Source organism: Malania oleifera, chromosome 6 (assembly GCF_029873635.1).
Source record: "Malania oleifera isolate guangnan ecotype guangnan chromosome 6, ASM2987363v1, whole genome shotgun sequence".
Classification (NCBI taxonomy): Eukaryota; Viridiplantae; Streptophyta; class Magnoliopsida; order Santalales; family Ximeniaceae; genus Malania; species Malania oleifera.
Genome location: NC_080422.1, coordinates 66,267,434 through 66,277,557, shown reverse-complemented (window position 1 = coordinate 66,277,557; position 10,124 = coordinate 66,267,434). Strand labels below are relative to the sequence as shown.

At 33.2% G+C, this 10,124-nt stretch overlaps 1 pseudogene; it reads left to right on the top strand.

Moving 5' to 3' along the window:
- The first annotated feature begins 479 nt into the window (after positions 1 to 479).
- LOC131158624 (amino acid transporter AVT1J-like) overlaps positions 480 to 10,124 on the top strand; it is a 32,477-nt pseudogene continuing 22,832 nt past the window's right edge.

Here is a 10,124-nt window from a genome sequence, read left to right as displayed (position 1 = left end):
AGATGGATCTTCCAAGTTTGATCATCCAGTGGATTATCATGAAAGTTGATGCTCCTCGTATTGTTCTACGCTATGCTGGAATGTTGAATATGGTTTTTGCTCATTTTAATGTTTTAACACCATCATTCAACTTCACTAGAAAAACTTACTATGATATCTTTTCTGATACTGTTCTCAAACAGATGGGCTACAAGAATTCTCCACAAGGGTGGTTTCATAAAGGACATAGGAATGTCTCATCTGCTCCACCAACTCCTTCATCTTCCATGCAAACACCTTCGGTTTAGCTTGCTCCAGACACTCCTTCATGGTTTGTTCCATTTTTTAACCATTATATGAAGTTCAGTGATGGTATGAAATCTAGCCTTGGTACTCTGCAAGACAAGGTTACATCTATAGAAACTCATTGTTCACATATTGATAAGAGAGTTGAAAAGATTGAGCAAAAGTTGGCCAATTCTTCTAAAGGAAAATATCCTATGAGTATCAGTTCTGCAACATCCAGTGAGGATGAATCTGGTGACCAAGAGAAAGGAGATGATGAAAGTGAACAAGAGGAAGGAAATAATGAATCTGGAGAACAAAAGGAAGGAAATGATGAGAGTGACAACCAAGAGGAAGGAGATGATGAGAGTGAATCCATGGAAGCCTCTGACTAATATGTTTTCATCTATAAACTATTTGTCACTTTTATGTGCTATTCTGTATTTTAAACTTTATTGGATAGTCTGTACCTAATATTCTAAAACTAGTACCTTGACTTGCAACATTTCTCTATTTTTGAATCTCTTTCTCCTTTTTGATTGATGTCCAAATGGGGAGAAATGTTTTAGAGAAGTTGTAAGTGCAAAAATATGATATACTATGGTTTGTGAAATTTTATCATGGTTTGTGAATTATCTTTGTCCTTGTATGTATATTCATGGATTATATTTTGGACTTATATGCATGAATCATACGTTTAAAAAATATATCATGCTTATTCATAGGGGGAGCCATGAGTATTAGAATGTTATTTTTGCTCTCGATTTGTCATCATCAAAAAGGGGGAGATTGTTGGCCTAAGGCTTACAATTCTTATTTTGATGATAACAAATAAATGATATGCTTAATATGTTTTAAATAAAAGTTTTTCAGGAAAGTAACAAAGCTCAAGTGCATAAGGAAGTTTATAGATTACAAAGAATCCTTGAAGGAAAGCTTATGGATTATAAAAGAGCTTGAAGGACAAAGTTATATTGAGAAAAGCTCAAAGGAAAGATTGAAATCACAAATATGATGGAAGAACAAGATTGAAGACTAAAAGAATTATATTTTTTTTAGGATATTCTAAATGTAAGTACTTCAAAGTTAATCTCAAATATAAAGTGGTTTGAAGCTCATAAAAGTTCAAAAATATGTTTTTATATATATACTCTAAAGAATATTTCTTAAATCAATAAAAAGAAAGGGTTTAAGAAAAGAAAACTTTTTGAAATAATGAAGGGCCAAGTGACTGCCATGATGAGGTAGGCGACTGTCACATTAAGAAAATGGTTTTTCAAATAGTCAGTAGCTAGACAGGCGACTGCCTAAACTACCAGGCACCTATGTGAACAAGCTAGGCGACTGCCTTGGTTCTGGCAGGCGACTGCCAGCATTCTGTGTTGAGAGAGTGCTCTGTGACAGGCGACTGCCGCTCAAACGTTTGCATTAATGCTCTTAATGGGAAGACTTTTTAAACCACGTTTTTGAACATATTTAGTTCAAAATATTTGGAAATGATTTTTAGAAATCTTTGGGAGTAATGGATGGTTTCTAAAAACATCTATAAATTGTCAAAAGCTTCAAAGGTTTGAAATATGATTATTGAGGCAATATTGAAAGTTTTTGAAATTAAGAAATTCTTAGAAGTTTTTAGATCCAGCAATCTTCTAAGTTTTTAAATCAAGCAACTTTTCAAAAGTTTTTAGATTAAGTGATCTTCAAGTATTCAAATTTCTCAAAGGATCTAAAATTCTCTTATGCTTAAAATTCTGATCTATTATTGATTTATACTTTAAAGCAAAGTTTTTAAAAAATCAGAATCTTTCATTTCCTTTGAAATATTATTTGGTAATTCATACTATGTATTGAGCTTCAAATTTCTTATATTTGAATTACCTTAGAGTATAAGTGAGCTAATCATTGTACTAATTTACTCTATTGTGAGAGTTTTCTTCTATACACACAATTTCTTTATCATCATTCTTAGATGATTTAGAGTTGTTGATTCGTTGGACCATACAAAGGATTGTTGTTTGGAGAGGCGGGCTCTAGCCTAACAGAAGGAGTGGTTGTAAGTAGGTATTGTTCCACCAGGTAACGAAACTAATATAGTGAAATCCTTTGGTGTTTTTACAAAGGCGAGGACGTAGGATGTGTTGAAGCCGAATCTCATAAAAATCTTGTGTTTTTCTCTCTTTCACTTACTATTGTTGTATGATTTAAAAGTGCAAGTGGCTTAAGTAAGAAAGAAACAAAAGTACTTGATATTTAGAAAGTACGTTTGATTAATCATTTTGCGGAAACCCAAAAAGCGAGTATGTTAATTAATCTACGGAAATCTTAATCAAGTAAGTTGCATACTAAGAGTCTATAAGGAAATCAACAAAAGCTCTAATATTCTTGGTTGAGTGATTTTATTATCTTGATTTCATTATTTTACTTGTGAATTTAAATTTCAGTATTTTTAAGTGTGGCTGCTATTTATGTATCTTGTTTTTGGGTAATTGAAAACAAGAGCTTAAAAATTGTTAAAATATAAAAAGAATCGAATTCACCCCCCCCTCTTGGGAAACTATTCCACATTTCAGAAAGGATGAGTGAAAATCAATTAAATAGTTAAATTTCATCCTCACATAGTCATCAAATGATTAGAGGAGTTGAGCTCCAACCCTATAGAAAGAATTTAACGAACTCATACACATCAATTCACTTAATGAGTATTGAGGCTCTTTAGAATACCCCAACATCATATCCAACTCTTAAAGCTATATAATTTGATATGGATTGTTCTTGGGTCATGAACTATATAGAATGTCTTAATTTACATTCTTTGATGCATCTATGGTCTATAGCGACAATTATATTGATTAGGTGATTAATATAATTGGTTTGAAGAATGAAAAAATTATTGCTTATACTCCTTGGCGTGCTCAATTAAATTAATCTTGACTAGTATAAGCAATTTATTTTATTTAAGCCAGGATTCAAATCGATAGAGGGAGCATCCAAAATTAAATCTTATTATGTTTTGCTCACCAACATGTTTAGCTTATATCTTGAACGAATTCATTTTGGCAAGTTCTCAGATGTGTTGTTCTTATTGCAAATCATAATTTGAAATATGTTGTTTTTGCCACAGTTCTCTGATTTTGACATATGATCCTTGTCTTAAATTTTATTTAAGAATCAGGACCTAAAATTAGTACCTAAAAGTTACACCATATGTATCAGGGGTAAACTCTAGTAAGAATCAAGACCTAAAATAATATTTAAAAGGGTCTCCGTCGACCAAACCCAGCTAGTTCTATTCAACTCAATCAACCGAACCATTCAGAGGTCAACAATTTGACCAAGGCTTGGTAGACCGAACGTTTTTGAATGTATCTTCCACAATCGACCGAATTGGCATGTGTCTGTCCCCCAAAAGTTCAGCAGACCAAATGTTTAGTTTTTTTTGGGCTCAATCGACCGAACCTGATAAGTAGCTGATCGGACTTTGCCTTAGTCAACCGAACCTTGAAGGGGTTCAAAATCACCTTAATCCCATCGTCTATATCTGTACTTCAAAAGTGTCTTGGTCGAATGTACTTATCAATATAGTCAATCTAACTTAAAATACAGTTGACCAAAAACTCTTGACTTGGACATTTTTACCGCAAGTTAAGTGAGGTTAATTTTAATTAACCATCATTGATATTTTCTAAAATTCCACGTATGTCCCCCAACAATTATATTTTTATGAATGTCTATATATACTACTTCATTTGAGAAAATTAAGTTGAGATTAGCAAATAGATTAGCAAAAATTCTCTCTGATTTTTCTTGAACTCCCATTGCACATACTTCATATTTTCAAGCTTATATTTCATACCCTCATATATTCTTACTTGAAAAATCGTTTCAAAACTAAAGAGTATTATTTGCTTACTCTTTTCTTGCAAACAAATTGCAAGTTAGAGGGAGTTTGACTTTCACTTGTTGTGTGCTTCATACATTATCTTAAAGCTAGTATACTCTTTCATTCATTATTGTTGAAATTATTTTTAGAGAGTTAGCTTGAGTTGATCCCAGATTATTTCATTGATAAATATTATCTTAGGATAACTCTTTTCTGTTTGAGGATCTTTGCATCTTTGTTGTAGGATTCAAAGGCTATATTTTGTGCTTATTGCAAAATATTTTCGAGAAGCTAATCTTGACTATCTCCTAATTTTATTATTGAAAAATATTATTGAGGTATTTTCTTAAGGTTATTTAGATTATGTGATTACTTACACTATGAAGACATATTCTAGAATCATATACCTTACTCACTCACACGTATACTTTGATACATATCTTGTTGTGAGTAGATACACTGTCTATGACAAATCTCACTTAGCATTAATTCTCTATCACATGCGAGTGCATTATTTACTGTGCCGGTTTGTAGTACATATCTGCTTGTGTCGAAGCATTTTAATTGTTCGCAAAATTTTTTATCATCTATTGTATTATAGACGTGGCTTGGAGGGGTGTTGATCTAGCCCATAAGGATTGGTTGTAAAGGTTGAGTTCAGCCCTGGTAATTTGACATGGGGTTGTATATGGTGTCACTCCAACCATTAAGTGAGCATTATTTGAATCCTCGAACTTACGAGCTGAGGCGGGGACTTAGGCAATATTGGCGAAACCTCAATAACATACCGTGTGTGCACTTTATATTTTCGTAATTCATTTACTGCTCATATATGTTATTTTCAATAGACTGTGAATGCTGCGCATGATTTAATTTTCACACATTATATTTATCTGCGCATTTGAGATTGCATAGATAGACCCTAGGTTGTGTTATACTGCTTCTGTTTAGATTAACCTAGGTATTAATTTTTTAATACCCAATTCAACCTCCCTCTTGGAAAATATGAAATAAGCTCAATAGAGTAAGGGGCTATTTTGTCAAAAATAAATTTTGAAATATTTGAATGAGATGTATATGATAAAAGCTTCAATGATTAAACCCTAATAAATATTTCTCCGAAGAATATTTTTCAATAAAAATATTGGAGAACCTAGGGGTGTCTTTCGAATAATTTTTTTTTTTTTTTTTTTGCAAACATAAGATTTATATATGATAGCTCAAATGCAATAAGGCTTTTCTAGCACCATATATATGAGTGTAAATATGTGCTTAAGCCTTTCAAAATCAATCCAAGAATATTTTGTAAAATAAGAGATGAAGAGTAGAAGAGTGTAAATATACTCTTGTTTTTGAAAGAATGAGTGAAAACAAGATATGCAATAAAAGATCTTTTAAATAATCTAAGCTCAAAGAAAAAATGTTTTCTCCAATGAATATTTTCAAAAACAAAGTATAGGAGAAAAACTATATTAGATGCACTCCAAAAAATATTTGCAATGAAAGTTTGGAGTGGAGCTTTTGATTTTGATTTAAACTGCCCAAAATATTTTGGGAGGATTTTTGGCTAATCAAAAGCTATTAATTTAAGTTATGAGTGGGTTATTTATAGATTTTTTGAAAATAAGACTGCTAAGGGACACGCTCGTCATTTTTAAATTGTTTAATCAGAAAATTAAGCATGTTCAGTGCTAGAACTCTGAGCAACTCGAGAGGGTCGGTCGACCGAGGCATGCGTCGATCGACTGACCTTAGGCAATTTTTAAAGCGTTCGATACTCAGTCAAATGAGCATCAAAGGTCGGTCAACTGAGTACTTTTTATTCTTCTATGGCCGGTCGACTGGGCCTTTCATCATGGCTAGATAATGAGGTTCGGTCAACTGGTGAATGTACTGGTTGACTAGCCTTAAAGCACTTTTCAAATTTTCGCAAATGTTGATCGACTGAGGAAAATGAAATTAAAATAGGTCGATCGATTGAGCTTTGTAAAAATTTTATTTCTAGCCTAAGGTATGGTCACTCGATTGAACTAGTTTGAACGTGGAGGGTTTGGTTGACCGAGCTCAGTTAAAACCTAAGTATTAGCCCTATTTTGACCTTGAAATTTTCCAGCCATATGAGAATGAGTATGACATTTTAAGTGAACAGTTTTCTATGAAACTTTTGGTTCCCTATATTCTATGAAACTTTTGGTTCCCTAAGGTTAGCCTATGGTCAATTGAGCTTAGCATCGTATCACATGGAGTAGCATTATTATAGACCAAATATAAACTAAATGCAATTACATATAAAATGATAAGAATATCTTCTTCTTATTTGCTCTTCTAATTCTTCATGGAATATGCCGGACAATATGTTCTTTACGTCCTTTGGACTTCCATTTCTCCTTTACCTCATGTGTGTGCTGATTCATAAACCTATTCAAACACAAAATGCATATATGAGATTCAAGGAAACTCAGGTGAACATGGTTGTTTCCTCCAAGCCTACCAGGACAATATAACCACTACCCCATCATTCTCAATCATGTTGGAGTTCGTAGAAGTCCAACCATTAGTCCTTTACCAAGCTATCCTCTCTCTCTCTCACTCTCTTCTTTTATTTTACGAACTTTCTACCTTCAACCTATAATCAAAAGAGGTAGCTTTATTGGATGCTCCTCCTCCTTATTCTCCTTCAAGTAGAACCCTGCTCATTACCCAATTTCTAGTAGCCAAAAGTTACCATAAAGATTGAGCTTTTCCTATTGACCTGGTGCCTAACGAGATTAGATCTCCATCGATCAAACCACCACTAAAACTAAGGAGAATAAATCCTCCCTTAATGAACTATAGTAGCACCAAGGGAAACTAAACCCTACCCCAAGCTCCGATTTTCTAGCTTAAGTTGAAAATTTAGCAAGAACCTTAATTAAGGTCCAATTCATGACCACGCTTGCATAAGAATGAAAATTTAGATTCATGCATACTATGTAAAATACAACACTTTTCATTGACTCACATAAGAACTATTGTTATTTCATCAAAAAGGCAACTACCTTAATGGATTATAGCCATACCTTGCAAAGAACATTCTTCACAAGGGGAGAAAACCAAGCTTGATCCAGCAAAGATGATGAAAGCTTGCTCTCCTCCTATGTGTACTCTTCTCTATTATTTCTTTGAGTGTGCTACACTTCCTCTTCCTTAAAGTGTCTTACTATCTTATTCTTTAAAATTGCCACTATCCCTCTCTCTTTTCAAGTGCTTTAATGTACTATCTCTTCCCCCCCCCCCCCCCTTTTCAAGCGTGAATGCTCCCTCCTCCCCCTTTCAAGCCAGCTTCCTATCCTACCCTACGCTGCTAATTATATTCAAAATTTTAGAAGTAAAAATTGATTTCCAAGATTGCCTTTGGAAGCAAGGAAATATTACCTCCTTGCCCATCAAAGTGTTAGGGCACACAAAACAAGTTTAATTAAACCAACAGTGGCCAATCCAACTAGAAAAAGGCCTCAAAAAATATCAAATTGGTGCTCTAGGAAGCTTTAAAAAAACATGTAAGTAAGGCTAGATAAAACATTGAAATAAGCTTTAAACCCCCTTTATGCTCGCTAAGCAAAGGAAACAAGACACGGTCAAAATGGGGTAGCCACTATGTGGTTCGGTGTTAAGAAAAAAGAGACAGGATGGAAATCCTATATATATGATAAGGTTAAGTTATTCGACGACACTAAAATCACTCTATTTAATAGTATTCAAGTGAGTCATAAGTTTCAATCCTAAAAATAAGCTCCTTGATCTGGTAGTAGATCTTTCTCAATTGTTTCCTTATTTACAACTAGCTCTCCTAAGGTACTTCTATAGTTTACTTGGTTGCTCCTTTCCTTATTTCCTTGAGCACATCAAGTGTATAGCAATGGCCACAGTGCATTATGCCACCCAATATATTTATTTATGAATTCATTGTTTACGTCATCACTATCACTATTCACTACTTTAAGTTAGACTTGGCAAAGTGGATCAGGTTAGATGATCCCTAGAAAATTAGGTGGATTACAAGGGAGAAAATTACAATCCATATCCAAAACACATACGTAGAAAATTTATAGTTGTTTAGATCGAATAATCCATGATGGATGGCGGATAATGCATTATTCACATCCCAAGTATATATATTTTTTACCATCCAATAGCCTATTTATTTCGTAGTATAATAACTAAAGTTCTTTTTAAAATTGCAATTTGTTAAATTGTTAAGCATTTAATAATCAATCATAAAATTATAACCTTTTATTTTTGTTTTTTTTTTCAAATCATGAATTTAGGGTTTTTGTTTTGATCACGATAATTAGGAATTTGATCTTGAGTTTGAGTAAGGGTATTGGGCATAGGGTATACCCAAAGGTGCATGCAAATAATAGTGTGAGATTTGAGAGTGTGGGGCTGGATCTTGGTCATTTAGATTTATGTTGGCTAGGTTGATGCTTGATGAGAATGAACATATGGAATTATTTGTGGATTTGGGAATCACTTGTTAATACATTAGCATATATCCATTAGCATATATCCATTAGATAAAACTCAAAATCAACAAACCAATTTGTTGACTTTTAGAGTCCGATCCCTATCTTGATTATGACAAACCACAACACCTCACTTGTCTACTTAGTGATTAAACAGATTTATAATTCTGTAAGCACAAGTGACGGATGCAAAATGGAAGCTGTAAGAGCACCTGAACGAGCATATATCGGCGTATTCCATGAGATTGCAAAGGAGTGAAGCACGAAGACTTTATTTGTTTTTGGGTTGTAATAGTAATTACGGTTGAATGTGCATGCATATCATATGACTCAATTTGAAGCTCAAACATGACATTAAATTGACCATAAGACCTCCAAGTAACATGAAAAACCTTTTTCATAAAATTCCTTACTTATGCAAAGATTTGAAAATGATTTTGAAGTTAAAAAAGGCAAAAAAATTAATTTTTACAAAAGGGTCAGTCAACCGACCAGTCAACCGATGTGATTTTCTTGACCAAATAGTTCTTATCCTGAGAGGTTTTCAACATGAAAGTTGTGATATTTTCTCTTAACTTTCTATTAATACCAAGAACATTCAAATTTGAGTTATATAAAAAAATCATTATGGCTGAAATACTGAAAGGTGTTCATAACAAAATAACTAATTTCATGTTTCTTCCATCTCATTGATTGGTATTTTTTTCAATCCATAACTTCTTATCTTAAAAAGTTTTCAACATGAATGTTGTGAGATTTTCTCTTAGATTTCTGTTGATATCAAGAACGTTCAATTTGGAGTTGTATATAAAACGTTATGGTCAAAACATGGAAGGGTGTCTGCACAAAAAACCTGAGGACAGTGAACTGAACCTCATGGGTTTGAAGCCTTTGCCAACCACGGCTTGGCCCTAGCCAACTGAACCTTGCAATTTTGAAGCCTTAGCCAATCAAGGCTTGCCCCTAGCCAACCAACCCTCTTGGGAAAGCATCCCAATGGTCGAAAAATAGCTAGTGTTTTTTTTTTTTTTTTTTTTAAAACAATATTTTAAGGTCCCAATGGCTACATAACAGCTATATGTGATTTTTAGCCTATAAATACAATCCCAAAAAACTAGAAAAATGTTGGAGAATCCTTTGGAAAGCTTAGGAAATTATTTTTTGATTCTTCGTCCATTTTTACACCCCAAAATGTTTTAGTTTCTTATTTCTCCTACTCCTTCTTGAAAATATTTTTGAAGAACTCTTTGGGGTTTTATTTTGAATGGGCTCAAGCAAGTATCATCCTTCATATGTAATTTGCATGAATGCCTTGGTTTTCAAATGGGTTTCAAAGTCTAAATTTCTCCTACTCCTCTTTTATTAAAAATCATTCTTGGAGAAATTATATTTATTTTGAAAGGGGCTTGAGCATATATATATTTTTAATCTCATATTTTGAAAGTTTAAATTTTTCATACACTTCTAGTTGAAAA